Source organism: Anser anser, assembly GCF_964211835.1.
Source record: "Anser anser genome assembly, chromosome: 6".
Lineage (NCBI taxonomy): Eukaryota > Metazoa > Chordata > Aves > Anseriformes > Anatidae > Anser > Anser anser.
In genome coordinates this window covers 18,581,182-18,608,045 of record NC_139726.1, presented here as the reverse complement: position 1 = coordinate 18,608,045, position 26,864 = coordinate 18,581,182, and the positions used below count along the sequence as shown (strand labels likewise).

At 37.1% G+C, this 26,864-nt stretch overlaps 1 long non-coding RNA gene across 1 annotated transcript in view; it reads right to left on the bottom strand.

Annotated features, from left to right (window-relative positions):
• LOC310901394 overlaps nucleotides 1-26,864 on the bottom strand; it is a 191,939-nt gene that overhangs the window by 23,050 nt on the left and 142,025 nt on the right. Inside the window, exon 5 of the long non-coding RNA XR_014585758.1 lies at nucleotides 7,131-7,238. This is a non-coding gene — a long non-coding RNA (uncharacterized lncRNA). The remainder of the gene's footprint in view (nucleotides 1-7,130; nucleotides 7,239-26,864) is intronic.

Genomic DNA, 26,864 nt, shown 5'->3' with positions numbered 1-26,864 from the left:
TTTAATACTCTTCTATGGGAATAGAGAAACCAGGTTGAGCTGAATACGTCCACTGTGCCAACTTCCAGCAACTTCTTGTATTTGTCAATGGCACCAACCAGCTGTGGTCCTTTTTGTCTGTGAGTAGGGTGCATGAAAGGAGGCTGAAATACTAGGCAGAATGTCTTATGTACATGGATAGATTTCATCAGATCAGGCTCTAGGTGCTATGGCTTCTGCTCCTCCTGTGTAAACCGATGATTAACTGTAATTAGTATTTAGTTACACAGAAGCAGTGCTTACACAAGGTTAGTGCCTCACTCATGTGTTCTGCTTTCTGTCACTCATCTTTCAATCTGGATTTAACATTAGGAGTACCTTGAATATTCTTCTGTCATCCCTAGCAACCCCCACTCTGCTTTGAACTACAGTTTTTCTGAGCATCTTTGATAGCTGATTTTTTTTCCTCTCTTTCCCTTTTTTCTTCTTCATTAAAACACCCTTTAAAATCCCTTCATTTCTCCCTTAGAGACTGGCTTTTTTTTCTCTTCTTCTTTTCAACCTTTGCTCACCTCCTGAAGTTAAAGGTCTCAAGGTGGATATTTTGTCTTTCCAGCCTATAGTTTCTCTTTTCACGACTGTGCATCTCCTTCATTGCTCTCCAAAATTCCACCACAAACTGCTCAAATAATAATATTTAGGTACTTATTGTATTGTATTTTTGAGCTGTGTGTGGATGATAGTGTATATAAATTACAAGCAAATAAAAACTTGATATTGAAATTGCAATATAATGCAAAGAGTATGCCATAATTTGAGCAAATCAATAAGGGTTAATGAAACCTAGATCATTAGACTAACTTGAATCTTTTGATTAAAACTTTAGGATGTTATATGTATGTAGGGAGAAATTATTATGTTAAGTGCTTTGACTTGATATCACAGAACATTTTATTACAAAATCTGAATATTACAAGATCATAGTAAATTGGTTAAATATAACATTTGTTTCAAAATGTAGTTGCAAGTGGTGGGTTATCCACTGAGTATGCTTGTTTCTAGCACTGAGTATGCTCGTTTCTAGTGTGTTGTTAGTCTTACTGTATTTGGTATCTTAATTCATAGTGTGGAGGAAAACAGTTACAAGTTCTAGAAAAAAATAAAACTGTGAATAGAGCATATACATAAAATATTAAGAAATAATGAAAACATAGGCTTTTTTGAGCATAATCAAGTAGGGCACAATCAAATTGCATTTCAGTGAAGGTAAGATCATACACTGAGGTAAAACAAAGAATGTGTGTGGACACTTCAAGAAGAGTGCACTTATCCCTGAAGACAACTACACTGAAAGAATTGGCATGAAGATGAAGCATGGTTTGTCACTTCTGTGTAAAGTTTGAGTGTGAACCTGAAGCCAAAAGGTGCCATCTTACCCCTGCTGAAGAATAATAGGTCTATAAGCAGGGATTTCTATTGCCTCTATGGTGAGCAATGACCTCTCCTGAAATAGTGTCTTATTCCAGAAAGTATATTTGTAGAGATGTAGAACAACAAGAAGGGTCTGAGAAGAAATAGGAGTATGATTAAAGGCCAAATAATCTGCTGTATATTGAGAAACTCAGAGAGCACTGTCTATCAATTCATCAAAGTAAAAATTAAGGGCTGATTTGATTGCAGTCTTTAAGTATGTATATGAAACAGAAACGTGATAATACATGCCTCTTCAGTTTGATTAACAAAAACACAACAATATTCAGTGAATCCAAAGCAGCATGTAAAATCTTGGTCTGAAAAATAATCAAAAAAACGTTAAAAAGGTATACATTTTGTCCTAGTGAGGACTGTTAATCATTGAATCAATTTAAGCAGAACTGTGGTAGTTTCTGCATGACTGAAAATTTAAACATTGGAGATGGATTTTTTTTTTCCCTGAAAGAAAGTAAAGACTGAGCAAGACACAAATGAAGGAAATACTATGGTATACAGGAGGTCAGACAAGATGTTTAGATTCTGTTTTCACATTCTAAGAATCTAAGCAGGTACTTGTTCAAATAATGTATAATCTTGTCTTCTATGTGATTACCCATATACTTTAACAGGTGTTTAAGTGCCTTGCTGGATCAGGGCCAAGCAGAGCTAGTCTGGTAGCATGCCATCTCAGTGCCCCTTCTGCAGCTGTGGCAGGACAGGACTTAGTGCTGGTTACACATTGCACCAAGTTTTTTGCTCAGAGAGCAGTGTAGATTAAATGGTACAACCAGGACTAATTTTTCAAGGAATGGAGTACTGGGATGAAATGTAGTACTAATACATGAATATTACATCTATGTGGCTCAGCTGATTCATGGAAGGTTTCTGGAGTCCTGTCTTGGGTGTACTGCTATAAAGGCATCATCTTTGCAGGTAGATGCTACGCTACAATAGGAGTTATCTTCAAACAATTTGTATACAGAGCATAAGGCTGTTCTAATCACTATCATAACTGATGCAGCTACAGTAGTATTAAATGGTTGTGTAGACAAGCTCTTCATAACATACATTAGTGATTGTGGCTTTCTTCCTTTTGTTAGCTTTCTCAATCCCTACTCTATGTAATAACTAGTTTAATGATCTGATTTATGTGCACAGATGTAGGATTATGTCTGGGCAAAGGATGCCTGATCATTTTACACAATTCATCTGTCTTTGATGTGTAGCAGATCAAAATAAAGTTCTAAAATGAAGAGCTGGAAGGAAAGGATCTGCTAAAGGACTTATAATCTTATTGCACCAAGTTATTGACTTTTATCTGACAACTTTTGTGCTGCTTATCTTTCTCCCCTTACACTCATCATTGCTACTGTCTGGTAAATGCTTTCCTTTTTTCATATCTCTGCAGATTTCTCCATTTATCTACTATTGTTCTGCCAGTATGTTAATGGAGAAGAGTTGGCCTCCATATCCAGCAGCTTTAGTACTACAGCTTATTTGATTAGAGGTTCTCTAACTATAGTGTACATACAGTAGTACACAAGACACCTCATAGTAGTATGTTAGTGCTGTGTGAGGAGCTAAATGTCTTCTTCTCCTGTCATCATGGTTTCTACTGACAGCAGTAGTTAAGTGAAGTATGTTTGGAAGTTACATTTGGAACTGCTATATGTCTTTTGGGGAAGTGCTGGTTTCAGTCAAAATTAAGATGACAAATACTGTAAGGTATGGCTTGGCCAAAATGCTAATCTCATATGAAATGATTGTCATCCACGTAATTTCAGTGGTACTGCTTGATACCTCAGATTAACTCCAGCAAACAGCATGAGGTTTGTTGAACTTCTATTAATTTCCTAGGTTGTGTTCTGTGCCTGCTGCTGCTGCTCCAGATGAAATAGTGTAGTTGGAGACACAAAGACCACAAAGTCTCCAAAGTGGGTGGGCAAATACTTGGTGAACATTTAGGCTATGTTTCTCAGAAGGCATCTCATGCAGAGCCTCTCAGCAAATTCAGGGTGGTGTTCTGGGTTGAAGGGAGGTTTGCTAGCATATACTGTTCTCTAACAATGCTGCCCTTATACGACTCTTCAGAGGGCCAGAGAAGCCAGCATGCACAGGGCAGTCTTGTTCAGCATCTCCTTGGGCTGGAGGCTCAGGGCTGAAAGAGCAGCAATTGCTCTACCTCTTTAAAGTGCCCATCTCTCTCAAATGCTATGTCAAACAAACCTTGACAGTACACAGAGATTGTTTTTTTCAAAATGGGTATGCAGTCCTGTGCATCTCCCACTCTTAAGAAGATAGCTATAAAAATCTTTTATTTTTTATTTTATTTTTTTTGTATTTAAAAGACCTCAAGCTTTTTCCTTGGTAGGTCTGTATGTACAGTGCAATTATGCATGCATTAAGCACTAAATGAAAACAAAAGGCATTTAATGTTAATTACAGTAGAAAGTCACCATATTGTGATCATACACAGCTCTACTAATGCTGCCCAGCTAGATATCCCACTTTCATGCAAACAACAGATCCAAATTGAATTACTTAAAAAGAAGCTACATACTGACTCCCAGCAGTATGTTTTGACAAAACACTTTGTCTACTTAAATGATTTCAGATGCTGTAGTCAAAAGCCTTGACTGCAAATAATGGGTTCATAAAACCTATCTTTAAAATTTTACCTGACAGTAATGCTGTGCAAATATCTGCACTTCTAGTTCACCTTCTCCACTTGTTTACATCAGGATTTTAATAGAGTGGCTGTCACAGAACAACAGCTAAAGGCCACTGTTTGATAAGTTGCTGTAAAAATAGACTGTTTAAAATGAGAATTTCCTTCTTAAATTCAGCCATCACAAAAAGGTGGTGGTTAGGAAAATATTGAAGAGAGACAATTTCTAGACTGCAATAAAGTCCTTTTGAGTTCAGTGACATTCTAACAGGCAATGACTTTGTAAAAAACTACATTTCCCATCTGTCTTCAGTGTTGCTGAGAAGTGACAAAAATACAAGGAAAACAGATGAACAGAAGAAAAGTCAAGAGATAGACAGATGGGTAAACAGACAGACGTTTCTATTTTTGTATTGGCTCACTTATTCTCCATAGTATATAGTTGAAGAATAAACTGACAACTTCTTAACTACCTGAAGAAAGAAACGAAATTCAGGAAAACCACCAAACTTTAAATGTAGAGCAAAAATCTAAACGAAGATCTTCTGTTAGTCAGCCCTACCTTAGAGCTGCTGGCTTTCCCCATGCATAGTGGCTGAGCAGAAGGTAGCTGGATGCTGGTGGCCCTACGTGACCTCCAAGTATGCACATCCAAGGCTGAACTCACAAGAAGTCACCCTACACAGCAGCAAGTCTATATTGAATTGCTCTCATTGTGCAAGGTGTGGGGTATGGGGAGGGAGTGTATTTTAGCCTCTCACTTCTTTCCTGAGGAGAAGGCATGATTTGGAGGGAGGATTACTTTACACTGGCAAGAAGAGTGTGCAGCCACTGCTGTGCTCTTCTGTCATGAGGCAGAATTGTACATTTCTAAGTTTCCACAAAAAGAGAGCAACTCCCCATCATTTCTAATAGCTGGTTAAGTGGCATAGCTGAATCCTATCTGAATTCAATACCATGCAGAGTAAGATTTCTATGGAGCTACTTGTAAAGGAGAATTTCAGAGCCAGAAAGGAGGGAAGAGATATGCAGACTGGTTTAATCTGTTTAGTTTGGTTTAATCTAAGTTTATTTTTTGTGCCAAATGAGTTATTGCTCTCTGTTGGAGAGAGAGAGAAATATCTCGGTAGATTTTTCATAACCAAAAGTCTTAGAAACATAATTAAAAATACTGTTATATTAAATATATACAACATGCTTCCTTGGATTTTACCAGAGCTTGAGTTATTTCTGACCACTTGGTAGCTATGAAGTTTAAAGTAGTTGTAGGTAACTTACTTTTTTTTTTTTTTTGGGGGGGGGGGGGGTGTTATTTCAGTATTCCCTGATTTACTGCTGTGTAAATTCTGAGATAAAGCTTGCACCTCTAATGAGCTTTTGCCTTGTGCAACTCAAGGGGGAAAGACACAAAAGCTGGAATCTGAGTAGGTATGAGGCTGCTAAAGCCTGTTCTGCTAGCCCCTACTTCTGTTCACCCATGTATCTCTGACTCCTCTGGCAGTATTACAGAAGAATTTCTTTTCGACTTATTCAGGGCTCATTTTATGAATCAGTCATACTCACCATTGATCAAAATACCTCTTCCAGATGAGAGAGTTGGGCTTACCCTCAGGCCTAATACAGCAAATGTCCTGTATAGCTCTCCAGAGCTACAACACTAATAGCAGTAACAGCAGGACTTCACTAGAAATCTCTGGAGGTCCCACTGAAATCAGAGCTTTAATGAGCACATACAAATCTATACCAGAGCGTAGCGCCCCCTCAACAAAATATATGTTGACCTAGAGCCTGCACAGGTGGGACCACGGAGGAAGAAAACAGTATTTTCCATTCTGCTAAATCCTTTGGAAAAATAATCATGATTATTTAATGAGGAGTGATTTTTATAACACATTAAAAGGCCTCATCATGCAGAGGAGCTATGAAGCAGGTTTAGTAGGACTAAGGTTAGTAAAATTAGGCAAAAATCTATTGTTAGTTCTAACAAGTCAATACATAAAACTGCAAAGGCTTTGAATGCTCATTTATGTGATGAACAATAACAATAGCTTCATATCTCAGAGTTTGTCGATTCCCCCCTTGTGTTGTCTCTGAACCCCATGTAGTTGTTAGTGCAGGGAGTTGGAGCCATGCCTGATGCTTTTGGAAGTACTGCCCTCACAAGGCAAAGGCAACGAAGCAGTGTGAACACTTATGAAACACACGTGTGGTGGACTCCATAAAGCCGTAATTCCCTTTTCCTCTATCTCTTCTGCCTCTGGGGGTGTGTGCAGAATCATCCCCCCACTCCCTACCGCCAACGAGGAGGTAGATACTTATGTTAGCCGTTTCCCCTTTACCTTATCAATACATACTACTAACAGCACATAATAACTCCACTTATTTATTGCATTCTAGGAGTTGCTGAAGACATGTATTAGATGCTGTGCTTAGACTGTACCCTCAAAATCCTTTTTAACAGACAATACTAGAATGCCTATAAATTGTCAGGATGGTTATTATTAAATAATTTGTACCTGTGCTGTGACTTCCAGCAAAGACTCTAAAATGCTTTGGCATTAAGAGAAGTCTCTCAATGTTTTCTGAGGAAAGAACTATTTCTGGTCAGAACCCTATGGGGAGATATTGCTGCCATTTGGGTTTCTCTTGTCTTGTCTGGTTCAATTCCCAGTCCAGCTTTTTCAAGTCTTTTATTATTATGATTATTACTATTATTACTATTATTACAGTAAAAATACAGAAGTCTGGGTTATTATCAAGGCTCTCTCTATTCTACTTGTGACTTTTAATGTCCCAGAGAACAGCACGAGTATAACTTTTTTTGCTCATTTGCTGTCTGTAAGCCATCTTCATGGAAACAGAGATCTTAGATATACATCTGAAATATAGATCTGATTTTTCCTTCTCCTTTTTTTTTTCTTTTTTTTTTCCCCTTACTAAAAGTGTTTGTTTAAAAAGAGAGATGACAAAATACAGTGAAACTCAAAGTTACTCAAGGAAATCGACTCACCTGATACAGTATGGAAAGGGATTTAGTAGTATGGCCCCAAAACCGGTGCTCTGACCATCAGTCAACAGCTTTGCTTCCTATGGTAAGTTGTTTTTAAACCAAGAATACCTGAGAGATGTGCAAGGAAAATTAAGATTGCATATTGATGAAAAAAATGTAAAATACTCTGAAATATAGGAGGTAGGGTGATGGAGACTGACCCCAGTCACCTATTATTTGTGTAATTTTAATTACTCTCCCTTTAATTTAAGCAGCTGACACACACTTTCAGTGGTGTTCAGAAAGTTAATAGGGCAGCTGAGTAAGGATTTTAAGGTCATATTCTTGTCCTTTGGTGCTTATTTTATTTATTAGCTGCTGCATTAATATTCTTATGATTACAGAAATGATCATTTATGTATATAATGCATCCTACAGTAGTATACGCTTATTAATATTTTAATATTTATTTCTGAATAGTTCTTCCCATCCTTGATTCTTTAGTACTAAACTCACAAAAATACAACAGCATTTATATCAAGCTTCTTCCTTTTTTACATTATTTCTTAATTATGGTATGTAGTCATCAGTTTGCTGACAACAATCTTCCTGTATGTCACTCTTTGATTCCACCCTTCCCAACTGAAATTAAAATATTGACAGAAATCATGTAGCATGAACAGTGGAAACATTCAAAAGGGCATTTAAAGTAGAGGAGCTTCTACATTTATCACTTCTAAATATGTGCATTTGTTCCTGTTTTTCAGTTATATAAAGAGTTACATGCGCAAAACTAGCGTGCCATTTTATGCATGTCTTGCATGTAGATAAGTGATGACATTTAATTGAAGTTACTTTGTAAACCCAAACAAACCACAATTTGCCATATAAAAATAGAGAGAACTTGATGTTTCTGGGCCATTATATCTTCAGTGGAGGTGGAGGGGAATAGATAGACTACCAGTGTGCATAGTGTTTGGCCTGCTCATTTCTTAAAATTTTCCCCCCATTTATCTGCCCACTTATTTATGCATTTCTGTCTTTCTTGGTCAGAAAAGTGCAGGAAGGAAAGACAAACACAGATCATGGAACTGGCTAAAGACCTGCCTGCAAGTTAAAGCAGTAGCTCTCAAAAACATAGGTGTTCCAAGAACTTGTTTAGCAAGCTGCAAAGGACACAGGGGCTCTCCATGCAGGAAGAGATGATGGTGGTGTGGACATGGTGCTGTGCTGGGATGGCCCAGCTGAACCCATTGCAGCAGGGACAGAGTTCAAATGACATTTGTCTTGGGAGGCTTCTGGAGAGGCAGTGGCCATGCTCCTGTGCCCTCTTCTCTGGCTGGAGATGCCCTGCCTCTCCCAGGGGCTTCCCTCTGAACATTTCTACCCCTCTGTGCAGGTCCCATCTCCCACCGCTCCAACTGGACTTGTGAAGGGGAAACTCCCCACTCCCACCCCTCAGGCTTTGGACAGGTGGCTTTGGACAATGCTATGCCTCTTACTCCTGAGCTCTGTAATGAGCTGAAGGCAATGAGTGTGCTAATGAGGTGCATCAGCAAAATTGACACTGGACCGATGACTGTTAAAATATTTCTCATAATTCCTTGTGTGTTTTCCTGATTTTTTTTTCTTCCTACATAGGCACTTTTTATTGCTTTGATGTTTAGAGGTTAGCTTATGATGGACCTTGAACATCCCTTAGACTTTACAAACAAGAGTGTGTATCAACAGCATATGTGTGATGTAGTGACACACATCAGTAAGTATTCTCTGTTTTAAATTCATTGCAGTGAATCAATCTCATAATGTTAACAAATCTTTTTACATATCATCCTGAAATGTCTATTCAACTTAAACAGCAAGGTTTAGACATTGAGCAATGGGTAATGACATCATGGTCAGCATTAGGATCTGAAGAATTATAGAGATATGAGGGGGAGTCTGTTTTCCTGTTGTCAATAAATGTTGTAAATCATAAATCAGACAATGTTGCAGTAATATAAAGACATGGCACTCTAAAGAAGGCATAAAAAATCAAGAGCAGGAAGGAGATGGTCTGCAAAGAGTCAAAACTTCTTAGCACTTCACAGGGTCTTCGCATGTGGTCAAGGCAAATTTCAAATACACTGTATTGTCATTGTTCTATAGTTAGTTGTGCAACTGCTAGAAAATTCAATCTTCAGTCTATCATACAAATAGATAGGCTTGTGGAAACACTTGTCATTTTAATCCCAGCATGCTAATGCCCCCTGTGTGAATATAGATTTCTCAATTAAACTAAAGTAATTTGATGAAAGAACAAGTCTCACAGGTCCAAGTAAAGGTTTCAGTAACAATAGCCTCAGATATTTATTGCTGAAGTGTTTTCCACTGGATGGTACATTGCTGTGGCTTAAAGTTGTACATGGATTCTTTGCTTAGATGCACCCCAAAAAATGCATGTTCCAGCGGGAAACCCATGAAATAGTCTGCAATGTCACTATGCTGCTGAAAGCGCATTTAAACATCCCATAGAGTTAAATTTCTGAGATCCCTTGGAGCTAGCTATTGCAGTGATATGGAGCCCTGATGCTTTTTCTGGGATCTTCTTTGATGTAGGCCTATGCCAACTTGTTTCTAAGAGAGATCCAGACCCACATTCTATTTTAAGGGGTAGGACAAAATGTGTGTCTCCAGCCAAAGAACAGGAATCACAAATAGGTGAAATGACCTCACATTAATACAACCCATGTAGCCTTATCTACTTACAGTGTTTTATATTTTTAACTACTGGGTATTTATAAAAAGTCACCATCCCTATTGGCATTTGACAAAGGACACAGTTAAATGGACCTGGCATTTTCTTATTCATGTTGTTGAGCTACTTGAATTAAGGTTCAGGCATCATATGATACTGCGTGTTTTATGGATATAAAAGATCTAATTCCTGTGTAGGCACCAAGATCTAACATTTCTACCAGAGAAGTTTGACTTCATTTCTTTTTATAAATAGAAAAATATATTTTCCAAGTCTTCAGTGATGACATTAATTTTAGTGCTTTGTCTCACACAGGAGACAAAGCCTTATTACACATCTTTACAGATGTGCTTTCCAGAATGCATGAGAATTTTATTTTAATTACATTTTTCTCTGAATTTTGCCACATTATTTTCTCCCTTTCTTTAGTTTGTTCATTTTTAGGCCATAAATATTATTAACCCACAGAGATTTGTTTCTGCTTTCTTTAGTTAATTAAAGACACCGTTGGATTTATCTTGTGCTACCACCAGGAGGGCACAACAAGTGAAATATTGTATTACTAGATGGTTCATTCATTAGCATAAAATAATCAGTGCTTTTGAATACTAGCACTTCAATGTATCAGGTTTGGGTTTTTGTGATCTCATCTAGGAAGCAGCAGCAGCAGTAGAGGGATAAAGAAGAAGACTGAGAGAGGGAAAAGAAAGAGAGTCAGCAACACAGCTGTTAAAATTAGAAGGATTCCTTAAGAAAAAAACACTGGGCATTTGACAAAAAGGAGAGTGCACAAACGAAGCTCGCCTGGGAGCATGTCTAACTGGCACCTAGAACACAACATGAGAGTAAGCTAAATTCCCTACTCTGCTACTAACAGAGATTGAATAATTACAAAATCATTCATTCTAGCACATGATTTCTCCCTTTTGGGGAAAACAAACAAACAAACAAACAAACATACGGTCATACCAAATATTTCTACTGATACCATCTAGTATTTATCAATGTAATGTTATTTTTCCAAAAGGAATGATGTCCCATGATAGCATACATAAATATAGAGACACATGCAAATATTTAACGCATGTTGTATCTACTTGGAGATAGCTTATCACTGAATATCAGAGAATACCTATTTCTCCAGAAGCTATTCTTTGTCTTTCTCACTCCCTGGTGGAAGAGTTTGGGTCATCTGTAGAGAGAGACTGCATGCTTAGGCACTATCTTGGGCCTCCTTCAAAACCCTTTCCCCTAGGTATTTCTCCACCTTCCTTCTGAGCTTTTCATGAGTGTATGAAAAATTAATAGGACTCAGCTGTATTGCCTTTTCTCCCTAATTTCATCAGAGTGTAGGAAGGTGAAGCAATGATATAATAGGGGAGGCTGAGGTTCCATGTCCAAAACAAGGAAATCCACTTACACAGAGGCCCCCTTTGTGTACAGATATAGGTGGTGTGACCTATTTCTGGGAGACTTTCTTCCATTTTGGGGAGAGACACCAGTAATTCATTCTTTCTTTCTGAGGAATAAAATAAGAACCCAGACACATTGATTATTAATCATTCATCTGGGGACTCTCCTCCCTCTTGACCAATGACATAATCTTCAGTGAACAATATGTATACTGTAATTGACATTTGCACAAAAAAAAAATCAGGTTATATTGTATGCATCTGCACTAATAAAAATAGTCATCTTTCAAATCCTCCTTTTCAAAGTCTCACTGAACAGACTTCGATATCTATATAGCATTTATTTTGACCTTCGCCTCTCTGATCTCGCTGCACTGGGAACTGTACAGCAATACAATATAATGGAAGCATACTTTATTAAAATACACATTTAGGCTGCAATCTTCAGGAAGCTCCAGTCAGGTGCACAAGAAGCATTGTATCCATTTGGAGGTTCAGCCTCTTCAGGCTTCACATAAAATTCCATCTATATATGTCACTCTGAGAGTCAGTTGCATAATTATCTTCTAAACAGCACTGTTGATGAGTTGTGTAATTACAGTAACTCAACAGGTCATTCCAAATTGAGTCTATGTTTCTGCTTGTTTAAGATCCCTATTTTTGATATCACAGATAATTTAATGCTATCTATCTGTTATGGTAACCAAGAGTTCTAGACAAAGATCAGTCACTCCTACTTGAAGATGAGTCACTATTTTAGCATGTCCTACTTCCAGAAGAATTATGCATTTTCCTTTGCTTTGTTTTGCTTTACTTTGAGAGAGAACAAGGAAGTGTACTGGTTGCTGCTGCAATTGTATAAACTCTGTTCTCTTCCATAAAAGACACCCAGATGCATATGAACCTTTGAATAAGTAGGAAAAAAAAATGTGTTCATTATTGTTAGATTGCTTTATGCAGAGATTTTGTTTTGTTTTTAGCAATGCTAATGAATAACATCTAGGCTTACAGCAAGCAATTAGCACACAAGAATTCAGGCTTTTGTAAAAATAATATTAGCTACTAGATACCATTTTTTGTACGCATGTTAAAAGGATAACATATTATTTGTGTTCAGGTGTACTACAAAAAGCCACTATCTTTGAGGCTGATGCAATGATCATGGAGGAAGCAGGATAGACCAGTGAAATACAAAGAGAGATAGGAAATAGCACACCTTCAATCCCAGAGAGGACTCCATGCCATTAGTATGTATTTCCAGTAGTGTGATGAGGACAGGAATCACAATAGAAAGTACTCTATTTTATTTGTAAAATATCCTTAAAATAATGTACTTAAAGAAATTAACTGTGTTTTCAAAGTATTCTCTTGGATGATGAACTATCAAGCACTGTTACTTTAAACAGTGACTCCCTGCAGAATCAAATGCTGAAATGTATGAGGAAATATTAGTCCTAATGATTTTCCTTTGGAAAATATTACTACTGTAGTAATTTTAATTAAGGAAGAATTTAGCACTTTTGAATTTGTATTCCCAATGTCAAACTCTTTTGTTATCACACTTACACCTCTGTTATTAATGTTAGCCATGGTTTGCAAAAGAGGAAAAGCTAGTTATCAATGAATAATTCAGGCTCCATAACTGTCAGACCTCATTATTTTAAATAAGGCCTGGTAGTTCCAGTTGTAACTGGCTAATTGCATCATTTAAACTTAAACTGTTAGAATATTTCATATAATTCACAATTTTAAAAAAATTTAATACATTCAAAACTACTGTAGTACATAGGGCAATTTGCTTTAAATCAGGCTAAGAGAACAAAGAGACATTCTAGTTGTGATACGAGTCCTCAAGTGGTTAAAATAAAAGAACTAAAACTGCGATGAAACTGATATATCCAGTATTTAAAATGAAACCTTATCATTAGATGGAAATGATGTAAAATACTTAAAAAGTGGAAGCTGAAAAAATTAAAACATCTGAAACTAATGAAATAAATTCTGATACCCAATAAAACTCTGTTGCAAAATAATCCAAATGCTGTTAGTGAAAATTTTTCCTATGTGTGGTCATATACTCTTTGGTTTGACTTTTGGCCATAAACACGTAATTCCCAAAACAGCTAAAAATAGATGGCATGTCAATCTTTTAAAAAAATTGAAGCAGTGTTTTCCAAAGGGCTCTAGGGAGTTACTGTTATTTGTTAATAATTTTAGTTTATGATTAGATAATTTTAACTATATATGTATATATTTTAATATGATAATGATTTACCCTTGATAAATTGACCTGATAAAGTGAGACGGAAATATATTTTACATGTATTTTCCTTCACAGAGTACACCAAGCAGGAAGAGTTAAGGGTTATTTGTAAACTAGGCTAATCTTAAAATGCTGTTTTAATCTTTTGCTTCAGCTTCATTCTCAGATTACATCCATCAGTTTATGGTTTGTATCCAGCATCTCTAAAGTGTGAGAGATTAAGATATACTAAGTGTGACTCTTAAAAAAGACAGTACAGCTCAGGTCTGTACTGAAACCTACTTCTGTGTTGTACATTCAGACTGGTACAATAAGGGAGCTTTATCCTCATTTTCCAGTTGGGATACTGAAGTCCAAAGTAAACTATATAATACTTCTGTAGTCTCTCTCTCTCTCTCACACACACACACACCCACACACCCACACACACACACACCCCACCCCCTCCACCCCCCATGCTTCTGAAACAAAAAGAATTTATCTGGGACCCAGAGTCTGCCTTACAACTTCAATGGGCTGCTGCAAGAAAAATCATGGTAGAGTACCTGAGTGTTATAAAAATGAAAAAAAAAATGCATTTGTTGTCTCTGCAATCACTCAATTGTTTTTTCTTTCTTTTTCTCTTTCTTTCTTTCTTTCTTTCTTTCTTTCTTTCTTTCTTTCTTTCTTTCTTTCTTTCTCTTTCTTTCTCTTTCTTTCTTTCTTTTTCTTTCTTTTTCTTCCTTCCTTCCTTTCCTTTCCTTTCCTTTCCTTTCCTTTCCTTTCCTTTCCTTTCCTTTCCTTTCCTTTCCTTTCCTTTCCTTTCCTTTCCTTTCCTTTCCTTTCCTTTCCTTTCCTTTCCTTTCCTTTCCTTTCCTTTCCTTTCCTTTCCTTTCCTTTCCTTTCCTTTCCTTTCCTTTCCTTTCCTTTCTTTCATAATAATAATAACAATAATAATAACATATAAAAAAAACACACACCCCAGCTCTCATGTTGAAAAAAATTTTGAATTTCAGCCCACATATCCATTAAAAACAACATTAAGGCTGTGGAGGTTACACAGCAAGGGCTTGGATCTTAGCTGATATGTAGCAGCCTTGCATTGCTGGATATCTTGTAAAAGCCACCCCTACATTTCTGCATCATACTGGAGGTCATTATAGAATACATACAGAAACTGTGTGCATTCTTGTGTTTGAGAGCAGAATCGGTGCACCACACAGATTAGCTTCCCGGGTTTTCCACATACTGAAACCAAGCCATTTCTACTTGTGCAAAAAACACATCTAGCAATAATTGGTCCCCACAGAGATGCAGACTATCATATTCTCACATTCTTCTGAGATCTGTAAACTAAAAGCCTGGGTTTCTTGGGAGATGTATCTCTTAAGAAGACAGACAACATCAGGTTGAGTTTTGCAAATCTTTGCTTAAGGCACATTTGAAGACCGTAAAAATTCTCTCCCCACCCCTCGATTCCATCCTTACTCATCATGGGAGCTTTGCACCCCCTGGGCAGGAGTCAGCATGAGGTTTCTGCAGGTAAATCAATTAGATTTAAAATTTTCCATGTTACCTGTATGTGGTCTAAAAATATTATATGAAAGCTCTCATAATTATGGGCTTAGAATACCCTATTTTTCCAGTTGCTATGTATTTTGTAGCTAATCACAATGACAGTGGTTCTCCCCTCTCAGAATGTAACACGGTGATATGCCTAAAAATGCTAAATAACTCTTGCAATCAATACTTTGAGTACCATACAAACCCCAGTGGCTGGATTGGGATGGTAAACCCCAACATTTTTGGGGATGTCTGTGCAGTATGTCTTAGTGAACTGAACCAGAGAGTTACTCTGGGAGGACTAATTTCAATGAAATAGTGGCTAAGCCATGTCCAGAAAAATAAATAAATACATACATACATAATTACAGTCATGGTATGGTCAGGTAATATCTAGCAAAGAGAAAGGCCAATGAGACAGAAAATGGTGCATCACAGGTGTTCTGGGTGCCTACAGCTGGCTGTAAAATTTTATCATATCCTAAACATGTCCCATCCTGGTGGCCAAGACTAGTGCTTTAATTGTCAGGTTTGAGATTGGCATTCAGAGGCAGAGGTGCCCCAACAAGGCCACAGCACTGGCACCCAGTACCTGCAAGATACTTTTATTTCTGGGATTCTTATTCTCTTAGTTCTGTTTTGGTTCATTGAAGGATGTTTATTAGGTGAGTTCCTCACATTTAACTCACTGGAGAACTAGAGTCAATGCTTGAAGATAATGGATTTAGAGCAGGGACAAACGGGAAATAATGGTGTTCAGATATTTTAGTTTGTATCACGGTATGTCTGGTGACATAGAATAATACTTACAACTGTTTATAAGATAAAATAATGTAACAATACTCAAGCAAACTGTAAATTTATAAGGCTCACTAAAAAGACCCTTAAAATCATACTGATTTTAAAAGTCACAATGCTATAATGATAATATTTTTAGTTTAAATCCATACTGACACCACTCAATTTTCTTACTGTGTTTTTTTTTTCTGTGTTATCTGACACTCATGGGATACAGTCAAATAAAAATTAGTAAAACAAGTTGCATTTCTGAGGAAGGAAATATTTGCTCTTCTTGTCTGGCAGTGTCTGGAGACTTCTGCAACTGTTTACTGTGTTTACTGTCTGTAGGCTGTTGTCAGCTCAGTTGTCTGAACTATAGCTTCATTTTTAAATATTTTTCTCTGAAAAAACACACCAGCTAGGTCTCTGAATGCTTTATGTCTGTGGCCACATAAAATATCAAAACAAAAGGGAGACGTACTATTGTTTGTCTTGAAATTAGCCAGCATTGGCTTCACCCTTGTCAAGGGCTGGCTCCCTGGAAGGAAACTGACAGTCAGGTTTATGGTATACTGGATATGTTTCATCAGTGAAAGGAATCGAGTTCTGTTTGTGTGCAGAGCACGGTCTTAAAGTTAGTGATTTCACTGTCAAGGAAAAAAAAAAAGACATCTTTTTTCCTCAAAGTTGTAGACACCTAGTTGAAAAATACGTGGTAGCTGGAGATGTACAGTAAGCGGTAGGTGCAGATACAGCGGGTAGTGTTCCTACTGCGCATATTCACGCTGAAGGGTCATTCAAAATGCCTCTCTACAAAAAGCCTGAATGTAAATAATGTCAACTGTCTATGAAAGCAGGTGATTTAGGTCACCGAACAGTGTACATTGGTTAAATTGTATTATTCCTTCAAATACTTAACATACATCTGAGCTATTCACTTGCTAGAGTGAAGAGAGGCAAGGAGAAAAGAGGCTTGTTTTACTTGCTTGTCTGTAAAATCTTCACTATGGAGAACCATCCACTGCTTTTGAAAAGAAAGCAAACAAATGGAAGCATGCAGTGCCATTGAACATTACAAAAAACATTTGGAAAGACTGCGCATGATCTAGCCAAAGAGGGAGATCTGAAACTAGTCACAAATTACAAGAAGAAATATATGTGAGCATCACTTGAGAACTGTGAAAGAATGAGGCAAGGTTTTTTTATTGGGATAAAAACGTCAACAAATGTCTCGTTATTCTTAGATCCATTCTTACTGCAAGAAAGCAACAGATCTTAGTTAAAAATAAAATAAAATAAAAATAAAACAAACAAAAAAAACACAAAGAAAATTTATTATTTAAAGTGTGTATAAAAGCTGAAAAATCGGATTAAATTTCAGGCTTTACAAGCTCCCCTTTCTCAGCTTTGATTGAAATCAGGCCAAACTTTTTTCTGAGTATCTTGAAAATCCCTTTGTATCTTTTTTCCACAGTGACCAGCAATCCTACTTGTGCAACTGGGCAAAGGAGGGTTCTGAGATTTAGACTATTACAAGCCTTTGCAGGAGAGGCTAATAGGGTACAAGAGACCTCCTCCGTGTTTTGCATTCAAAAATCAGATCCAGTTGCAGCTGCTCTTGGGGGAGCCCTGGGACTGTGGTCTTAGCTCTGTTACACAGGAGAACCAGGTCCTCAGGGCCAGGCTGAGCCACCAATTGATGGGAACTTGCAGACCAGTCTTGGTTTGCTGTGGAGGAAGGCTTCCCTCATTACAGACTGTTACTTGGGATGTCAAAGCAGGGCAGTGGCTAGGAATCAGTGTGGCATCTGTTGCACAATGTGGTTGCTTACCAGATTAGAAATCCTATGATCAAATATATTTCACCATGGGAAGATGTTGTTACTCTTCTCTGTTTCAGGGAAAAACAGAGAACTTCTCAGCTGTGGATACTTGCTGCTTCTACTGTGTTTTCAATACAATCCTTTTACATATACATGCATCCCACCTATGAACATTCCTATATGCATATTTTAAGTAGGGAAACACTCAAAAGCAGATGCATTGAGGATAATTCTTCTGCCAATTACAAAGCTGCCAGGAGTGCTGTAGTTGAACTCTGAGAACAGAGCAGTGAGCTAAGGTAGAGAACAGCAATATTTGACATAGCCGGTCACAGCTGACATTTCTGTTCTTGATCCACTGAATCATCTGAATCCTGTAAGAACATTCATCATGGAAATAGTCTGAGACAGAGCAATAGACTGAGCTCTCTTACAGAATCCATTCTTGACCCAATCTGTGATGTTAAGAAAGGGCTCTGATAGCTACATATATTCTGTTCACTCATAAATAATAGGGGGGCACTGTTTACTGGTCCTAGTCCTTGTGGTTACAGTGGGATTGTCACTGTTTTATTAGTTACTTTAGCACTTTCTGATGTTCCTGTAAAACAACATTCTGTTTCAGGAGACGTGCCTGTCAAGGAAGCAGGGAGAAGGTGGATGGTATGATGGGTAGCTTCCAACACTTTGTTTATGTCTCCGCAGGGTGGAAGTATTTTGTTAACTCTGTGCTCACGATGTGGATCAGTCACTGCTGCCAACATAAATATTTTCAAATATTTCACTGAGAATACTGCAAAGCTACAGGAGATTTTCTGCCTATATGACTGAGATGGTGTCTCCTTTGATTTCAACTTGATTTAATTTTGTAGAAGAAGAGGCAAATACAGGATGAGTAATAGTGCAGCCCTCCAACTTGCATTATTGATACTTCCAAAGTGTCCAGTTCAAATGGGGGCAGAATGTTAACAGAACTGAGAGTATCAGTCTAGTGGCTGAAGGACAAAAATAATCTGCCTTTTTGATCTTTGCTGGTCAACAAAAGCATGCTTTGCTTGCTCCAGAAGTCTTTCATGTGAGAGAAAATGGACAGAGATGAAAACCCACGTCTGATCTGAAGCTTTGGCAAGCTGTGTTTTCTTACACCCACAGGAGATGAAGAGTTCTGGCCTTTCAGAATAATGGACAAAAGTAAAAGAGAATTCCCCTTCTGCCATGTAGAAAGTCACTGATGAAGTTTATTCTGTGTGTAAAACATGTTATGTATGTAGAGTCATCATCCTTAACACTTGACTTCTTCTGAAATGAAATGAACAGAAAATTGGAGGCTCTGGGCATAAGCCAGACCCTCAGTTCTCTACATGGATCACAGTGTGAGCTTTAGAAAAAATATTTACTACACATCATCACTTTTCTGGCAGATTTTGTTTGGAGAAGCTGGATCAGACAGAGCTGGAAGCCTGATAGATTGCTCTAACCACTGACTTGGAGTACATATACCTGAAACTGAGCAAGTAATTCATTTTTTTTTTCAGATAAATTTAGTTTCCTGCATATAAAATACCTGTGAACAAATAATTTATTCCATTAATTCACTAATTGCTCTAACTTACTCCACGTATTCTTAGTGATTTTTTGTTACCTTAGAATGGAGAGATGAGTAATAATTTGCTGAAGTACTTAAATGTTTGTTCCTGGTTGCATGAGCATTGCTGTCATAGTGGAGGCAAGAAAGTGGGGAAATCTGTGGGTCTTAGTACTTTCAGGCAATGGAAAAAGTTTAGGGACAAGGAACAAAAAATGAGGATTAACAGAATTTGGAAAAATAATCCTGTGAACTGCCCTTGTTTCTCGTGGCTGGAAAATAGTTGTTTATTATTATTATTATTTATTATTATTATTATTATCTCTTTTTTTTTAATTGCAGTACATTTATTTCTCTCATGTTTAGAACAGGCATAACAGTCTCTTATTCTCTGCGGGTCACTCAGATGACCAAAGCCAAACCCCGCTGACCCTTAGCAGGACTGCAGCATGGTGTGAAGTGAAGAGCAGGAGAGAGTTTCATGGGAGCAAAGATGGCCAACTGAAGTTTCTCTTTTGTGAGTTTTACCTTTTTCATCCTGCTTGACATTTCTGAAACTGAGCTGTATTACAGATTAGTAGCCCATGGCAGTAGGCTGGAGAGATGAGATTTTAGTGCGATATGGTACACAGGCAGGGGAGGGGGGGAGCAAAGAAAATGTGTGAAAAATTGAAATGACAAGGTCATGTTGATAGCTTGGTTGTGAGAGCTGCTGAGGTAGTTTGTTGCATTATGATTAGAGATGGGCCAACTATCATGAATAAGACAAGAGCTGGTCTGAACCTTCATCCACTCCTTTAAACAAACCCAGGCTGAACCTTAGGTAAGCTTACAGCAAATCTAGGACTGGTGGTTTCAGCTTCTTAGCCTTAATGTAATGAGTTTCAGCTTCTGATAATTTAGCTCAAAACAGAAAGCAGGAATCTAGAAAAATGTTCAGGAATTGCATTCAGTCCAAAAACATACAATCTGGAAAACTTCTGATAAGGATGTTTCATAGCATTCCTAGCCTTTCATCCATAACAAAGAGCTTCACATCCCCTTTAATAACCATCCTGGTAGCAAAATGAAACCAAGTCTGCAAAGCTTTCAAATTTGAGCACAGTTTTTTGTTTTGTTTGGTTTTGTTTTTCTAATTATGAAGCCTTCAGTTGAGATGCCAAGCTTCTGTAAAAGGGTGTATGTGCGTGAGGAGTCTGCATACGAGGACTTGCAGTGGGAACTGCACTGAAGAAAGCACACAATCCCTCTGCCAGTCATTTCTCTTCTCTTTGGCTTTATCCTGTGGGAAGTAGCTTTACATTCAGATTCAGACTACAAGGGATTCTACGAAAGCTGAATTTCTGCACTGGCCGTGCTTGTTCTGTGGTGTGTCACACTCCCCGTGGAGAGGGCTAAGTTCTCCCTATTTTGTGCAGCTTCTGTCTAATGCAGACAAAATTCCTCCTTCTCACAAGGATTCCTGGAGAAAGCAAAGGGAGAGAGCAAGGGCAAGTGGAGACAAGAGATGCAGTTTACTTTGGACTCCCTGTTTTGAAACACTTGCCAAGCTCATTGAGGTAATAGTTGTGATTTGATAGTGTAACAAAATCCATAACCAGCCTGTTTCTGAAAAGCACAGTCAGCAGTGTAGTGTTCCTCTACTCCTTTTGTGTTAATAATGTCACTGCTCAGCTCTTAGTTACAGGTATTTGTGATGATGTAGTGGGACAGAAATATACAGGAGTCCAGTGTGTTTTGAAGTGGCAGCTCTTGAATTACTAAAATAATGACCTGTATCTGTATGGGAAACTTTTTTCTTGACCGTTTCTGTTCTCATTGTGCTTTACAGACCTATGAGCTGCAAACCTTTGAACTATGGCAATGCAGAGCAGAGCAGCTTCTCCAGCTGAGGCTGCAGGAACTCTGCTACGCTGGGACTGGAAGTGTGAGGGTGAGCAGAACTTCTCACACATATCTCATTCTCCGGATCAAAGTAAACAGTTGCCTGCTAATTTATTCTCACAGTACTTCTTCCCTGCTTCCCTCCTTCCCTCCCTCCCTCCCTCCCTCCCTCCTTCCTTCCTTCCTTCCTTCCTTCCTTCCTTCTTCCCTACAAAAGTATATAGAACTGGAAGTAGAAGGTCTGCCAAAGGATCCTTTTCTTTTGTCTGTTAACTTGCAGGTGAATGAACCTAACCTACCACTTGATGAAATATCCTTTGTACAGGATGAAGAGAACAGCTGGGGTAAACAAAACAAAATGAAACTAACAAAAACCTAACAACAACAAAAAAAGTCTTTTGTTAACTTTCCATAATGAAAAAAATATTTGAGATTAATCTTGCCTGCGATTTCAAAAAATTTTGATTATTATTTACTGCAATTATTTTCTTGGACTTCCACAGCCTAGACAAATCACCACAATTAAAGATTCACTCTAGGAAACAGTTTTCTTGACCCATTCCCAGTCATTTCTGCCGAATACATGATGCCTTTTCAAACCTGAAAATATGACCCAAAGCTTCAGGTCTCTGTCCATGAGCTGATACTTGAAAACAGTGCCCAATGAATGCCTCACTTGATGCTTTTTTCACTTTGTAGTTATCACAGTTTGCCTTGTTATTGAAATGGATGCACGCTGCATGGAAAAATAACAGCCATTGTATGGCTGCATATGTGATACATGGATACTGCTTTCTTCTTTCCAAAGTTTAAAGACACATGACTTTGATGTTACTGAAGGTTGTGTCATAATCATTAAATGGAACTGGTGCCAGATAAAACAGATGGAGCTTTCAATCAACAAACTGTATTTATTTTTGATATCTGTGACTTATTTGTCAGCAATGTAATTTGCAATAGGACGAGGTAAGAAGAAAGGTCTGCTCCCAGAGAAAAAAAAAAGAGAGACATTAGGAGCTCATGCTTTATTATTTGACCACAAATAGATGGTGTGCAAACGGTAAAGTACAATACCCATCTCCAGCTGGGCTGGGTATTGGGAGTTGCTCAATGCTTTCTACTTGAGCATAAGAAGGACTAAATGGCTAGCTCACCCTCCTGTATTGTGAAAAATTTCAGAGCATTTCTATTTATCTGTTCACATATTACTTATTAATTACACTTGATTACATGAATTACTATACTAGCATGTTTCTTTTTTTCCCTTACTTTGCAAGAATATGTAGAGGAGCATTGTCTGTCTACCACAAGTTGTTTTACATATGTGCCTATATACACTGTATTGTATCCTTCCTGTAGTGAGAAAGAGAAGAAAAGTAAAAAGGTTGATAAATAACCAATATGTGTCACTTTTTTTTGTATGAAGAATGACTTATGAAAAAGCCCTACAGCTATGACTTGCTTTGGCCTTCTACAGAGATGGGGAGAGAAAGAGAATATCTATAAAGGAAAAATAAACTGTTACTTACACTGTTTTTTTTTCTTTCTTTTTTCTTTTTTTCCTCTTTTCTAAATGTCTTTCTCTCCCTTCTCCCCCCCTCCCTCTCTCTCTCTCTTTGTACTGGTAGTCACTGTCTTTTCTGTTGAGTGAAGATGGATAATCCAAAATATTTCTCCACTCACTGTCTTTTAGCATATGAATGTATTATGACTATTGTATGAAAAAAATATATATTTTTTTTTTCTCTGAAAGCTGTTTAACCTTATATGTAATTTCCTCTTCCCTTTTCTTTATTCAGATGTGTTCTCCTAAAGGAAGAAAAAAAAATCTGCTTCTGGTATAGGATGCATTTTTTGTTATTGAGACATATGAAAATTTTGTATGCCAAATGCTCTCTTGCTTACAGAGAAAAAGTAATGCTGCACATTCCTTCCCTGCATTTGTACAGCCCCTTCTCCATCACATTCCTGTGCTACTCTAACACTGAAGACCTTCTGCCACACTTTCTTGAGACTGCTGGAAATGTTTGGGGCCAGATTCCTTTGCCCTTCAGAATATGAAGTTAGGACAAATAAAATAATATTTTTCCATTGATTTTAAATTCTATATTTTAATAATGACAACTTTTCAGCAAGATCTGATTTTTGCCTTACAATATGGGCTGTTACTAGAATCTCGTGGCAATGATCTGAATCAAAGAGTAGGTTATCATACTTAATGTCATAAATACATTTAGTATATTACAGTAACTGACTCTCTGTCTAATTTTACAATAAACATCACTAACAGATGAAAGACCAGGTTTAAGAGTATGGCAATGGGGACCCCTTCCATACAGTTCATATTCTGTGTGACAGGAAGTTAATGTTTGAGCATAAGTGAACCACCTACATTGATTAATCTGGTGGGCTCAGTGCAGTCCTACTCAACTCTCCAAAATCAGCAAGTCTCTATACATAGTTGATGAGTTAAGCAATCATTATGACTTGACCATCAACTTGACTTTTAAGATCCCTTCAGAAGAGGTTTGATCCACACTGATTTATTTTATCTCTCAGACCATAAGATCTGTACTAAAAACCTGATTGACCAAAAGTCATTTTTGATGCCTTATGTTAGCAATGGACCATGGCCCAACAAGAAAAGAGTGGGTAAAAGTCACACCTTACTGAAATCAAAGGGGAGGATTGCTTTCAGTGGAACTAGGATTTTACACAGCAAACCCAACCAACAGCGGGGTCTTACCTATGTCTGAATATATGTGAATCTTTTTTGTGGTCCCCACAATATCACTATGTAAAATGTATCTTGCAAACTACTATGATGCCTTTGTGACACTAATGTACATTTAAAAAATAGCAGTTGAAAAAAAAAGAAAAAGCACAACGATGACATAAATTATTTACTGTGTTACTGCAAAATGCTCTGTTGCCTGACATGATAATTATATTGTTCTGTCATTCTATTGGTAATGAAAGCCTTTACTTATTTGTTAGTTATTTTTTTACTGAATGTGAGGAATATGACATATCAGAAAAATAAAACACTAAAAACAACAGTAGGCATTTATGTTACAGTCATGCAAATCACACAGGCATTGATGTTATTCTCTGAAGCTTATCTATTACTATTGAGTAACTTTAGTTATTTAGGTTCTTCCCTCAGAGTTCCTTCACGTGGCATTTCCATAACAAAACCAGCCATTTGCTGGGGGAGATGAATCAGTAACTGCTCCCTTTTTGTCTTTTGGGATGGTTTTCTACCTATCTGGTGATCCAAATATGCTTGATTTCCTGCTAGAAATACTAAGGAACTTAGCATTTTTCTGTCCTGTACCAATGGAGGTGAAACACAGATATGTAGCTGCCACACTATATGTCTACTATATATAATACTAGTGCTAGGCCCGTGGTAATTTTATTTATTTTTTTTGCTTATGCTGACATATTTATTTTTCTGTTGTATGTGAATTTTTATTTACATGGGAGACAAATAGAAAGCAGTTCTTAAATACCTACACCTACATACCTACCCCAGAAATTGAAGATATGACAGAGTACTAGGAGGTGTGTGGAAAGTAATTCTGAAAATCACAGATTAACATCCACTACAACTGAAACGATAAAAGACAAAGTTCTGAGCACACCTTTCCCAAAGCAGGGTCATGTGCCACATATGACTTCATCTTCTAGTTTCTTACTGATGTGATGCTCCAAGTATGGCATAAATTGGTATATTCTCAGACATGACACTTCCTCCAAAACCATTTCCTTTTTGTAATATTCAAAAGCACACAAGCTTCTTCATATTTGACTTATTATTATCCAGACAGAAACAGAAAGAAAGACCATATGACCTCTTCTGCTTGTTGAAAGAGGGTAGCTTAAATATCAAAAGGTCAAGCTGAAATACTTCTAAAAAACTTGAAATTGGTCTTGGAAACAAAAAATAGTCAAATACCTCAATTCTATAATATATTTATTTTATATGTGAATATAGTATATAAAACATGTTATATATTATAGTTATATACACTATACTATACATATTGTAGTATATAATATATAAATTCATTTGTATGTGTTATATGTCATATGATTTGAATAATAAAATCTATAAATAAATTATTTTCTATATTTTATACAATATACATAGTATATAAATTATTATATATACTTACATATATGAATATAGTATATTCATGTATGTAATATAGCCTTACAGCCATTATATCCCCCAGGCAGGACTTCTAGGATTTTACTATATTTTGTTAGCACGGCTGTATTCTGCAGGCACCAGTTTGCCACCAAAGATACTAATTAGAGGAACAAAGTGGCATGGAAACTCATAATGATGTTTTGCCTTTTAAAATGAAATAATTGACAGCAAGGCATATTTCAAGGTCTAGTTGCCAAAATACTCAATTAAACAGAATTTTGTGGAGGAAGGTGGGCGAGTGGTGGGGTGGAGGGAGTTGGCTGGAAACTCCCAGTCATACTACAAATGTCAGCTATCTTTTGTCAGGGACCTGGTGACGTTGAAGCAAACTGTGAAATATGTGTAATTCTTCTAACATTGCTGATGATGTAGCACCAGATTTTATTTATTTATTTATTGTGCATGTGACTGCTTTTGACAATGACAGGTTTTCATAAATCTGGTGTCATTATAAAACACATGACTTGTGTCACCACTGCTACAACAAGAGAAATCCATCATGGATCAAAGTGCCAGGGAAAGTCCTATTCACTATATAAGTCCCACTTAAGCTTTCCAAATACAGCTTGAGTGGAACTTAAGTGGGCCATAGGCCATGTTTGGTTCCTATACACAGGCATGAATTTTACACTGTGAAAACAAACTGAAATATAAAGCATTTTCTAAAGTAACGCAGAGCTACATAAAGTCACAAGGCCATTGAGGGCTAGATATCTTTGATAGTATTTTACCTTGAATACTATGTTATTTTTTTTCTAGAATACAAAGCAAAACAATAAAACAGTCCAATATTATTTTAATACTTTAACATTCAACCTACATATCATATTACATCTATCTAAACACAGTTGTCTATATCCTGCTCAGATCACAAGCTCCTTGAGAAAGGATCATGCCTATCTCCTTGTTTATACATTATCTAGAGTGCTGCAAGCAACCCAACAACTTTTCTACTGTGAGAGATTCATTGCAGTCTGAAAAAAAATCCACATTCATTTATTTATGTATGTAAAAATATAAACAGCTATATAGATTTTTTATTTGCAGGAAAGTGATTGTGTTTCTTCACTATAATGCTCCCTGTCTTAAGAAGCCTCTTCAGATAATACTGCAACCTTCTTTTTTTTCCTACCGTATTTAAATTCAATGTTGACCACTGCTTGTAATGTGCATATTATAATACATAAAAGTGTTGGACCCTTTAAAAATAATTATACACTGAAAAACATGAATCTTGACTAATAATTAAAAGTCTAGAGAGATATTTATGTCATCCCATTATTTGTGATGAGCAAAATGCTTTTTGTGACTAATTTCAGTACAGACTCCAGCATCTGCCCCCTTTCCTGAATCATAATGTTAACTTTACTCAGCATTGCAGCCTATCATACTCATTTTTTTTAATGGACTTAAGAAGGAAACTATGTACCTCTAGAGACCAAAAATCCCCACTGAGCTGCTTTGAATTAGATATGTGATCTAAAATCTTTTTTATTCCACTGATACTAAT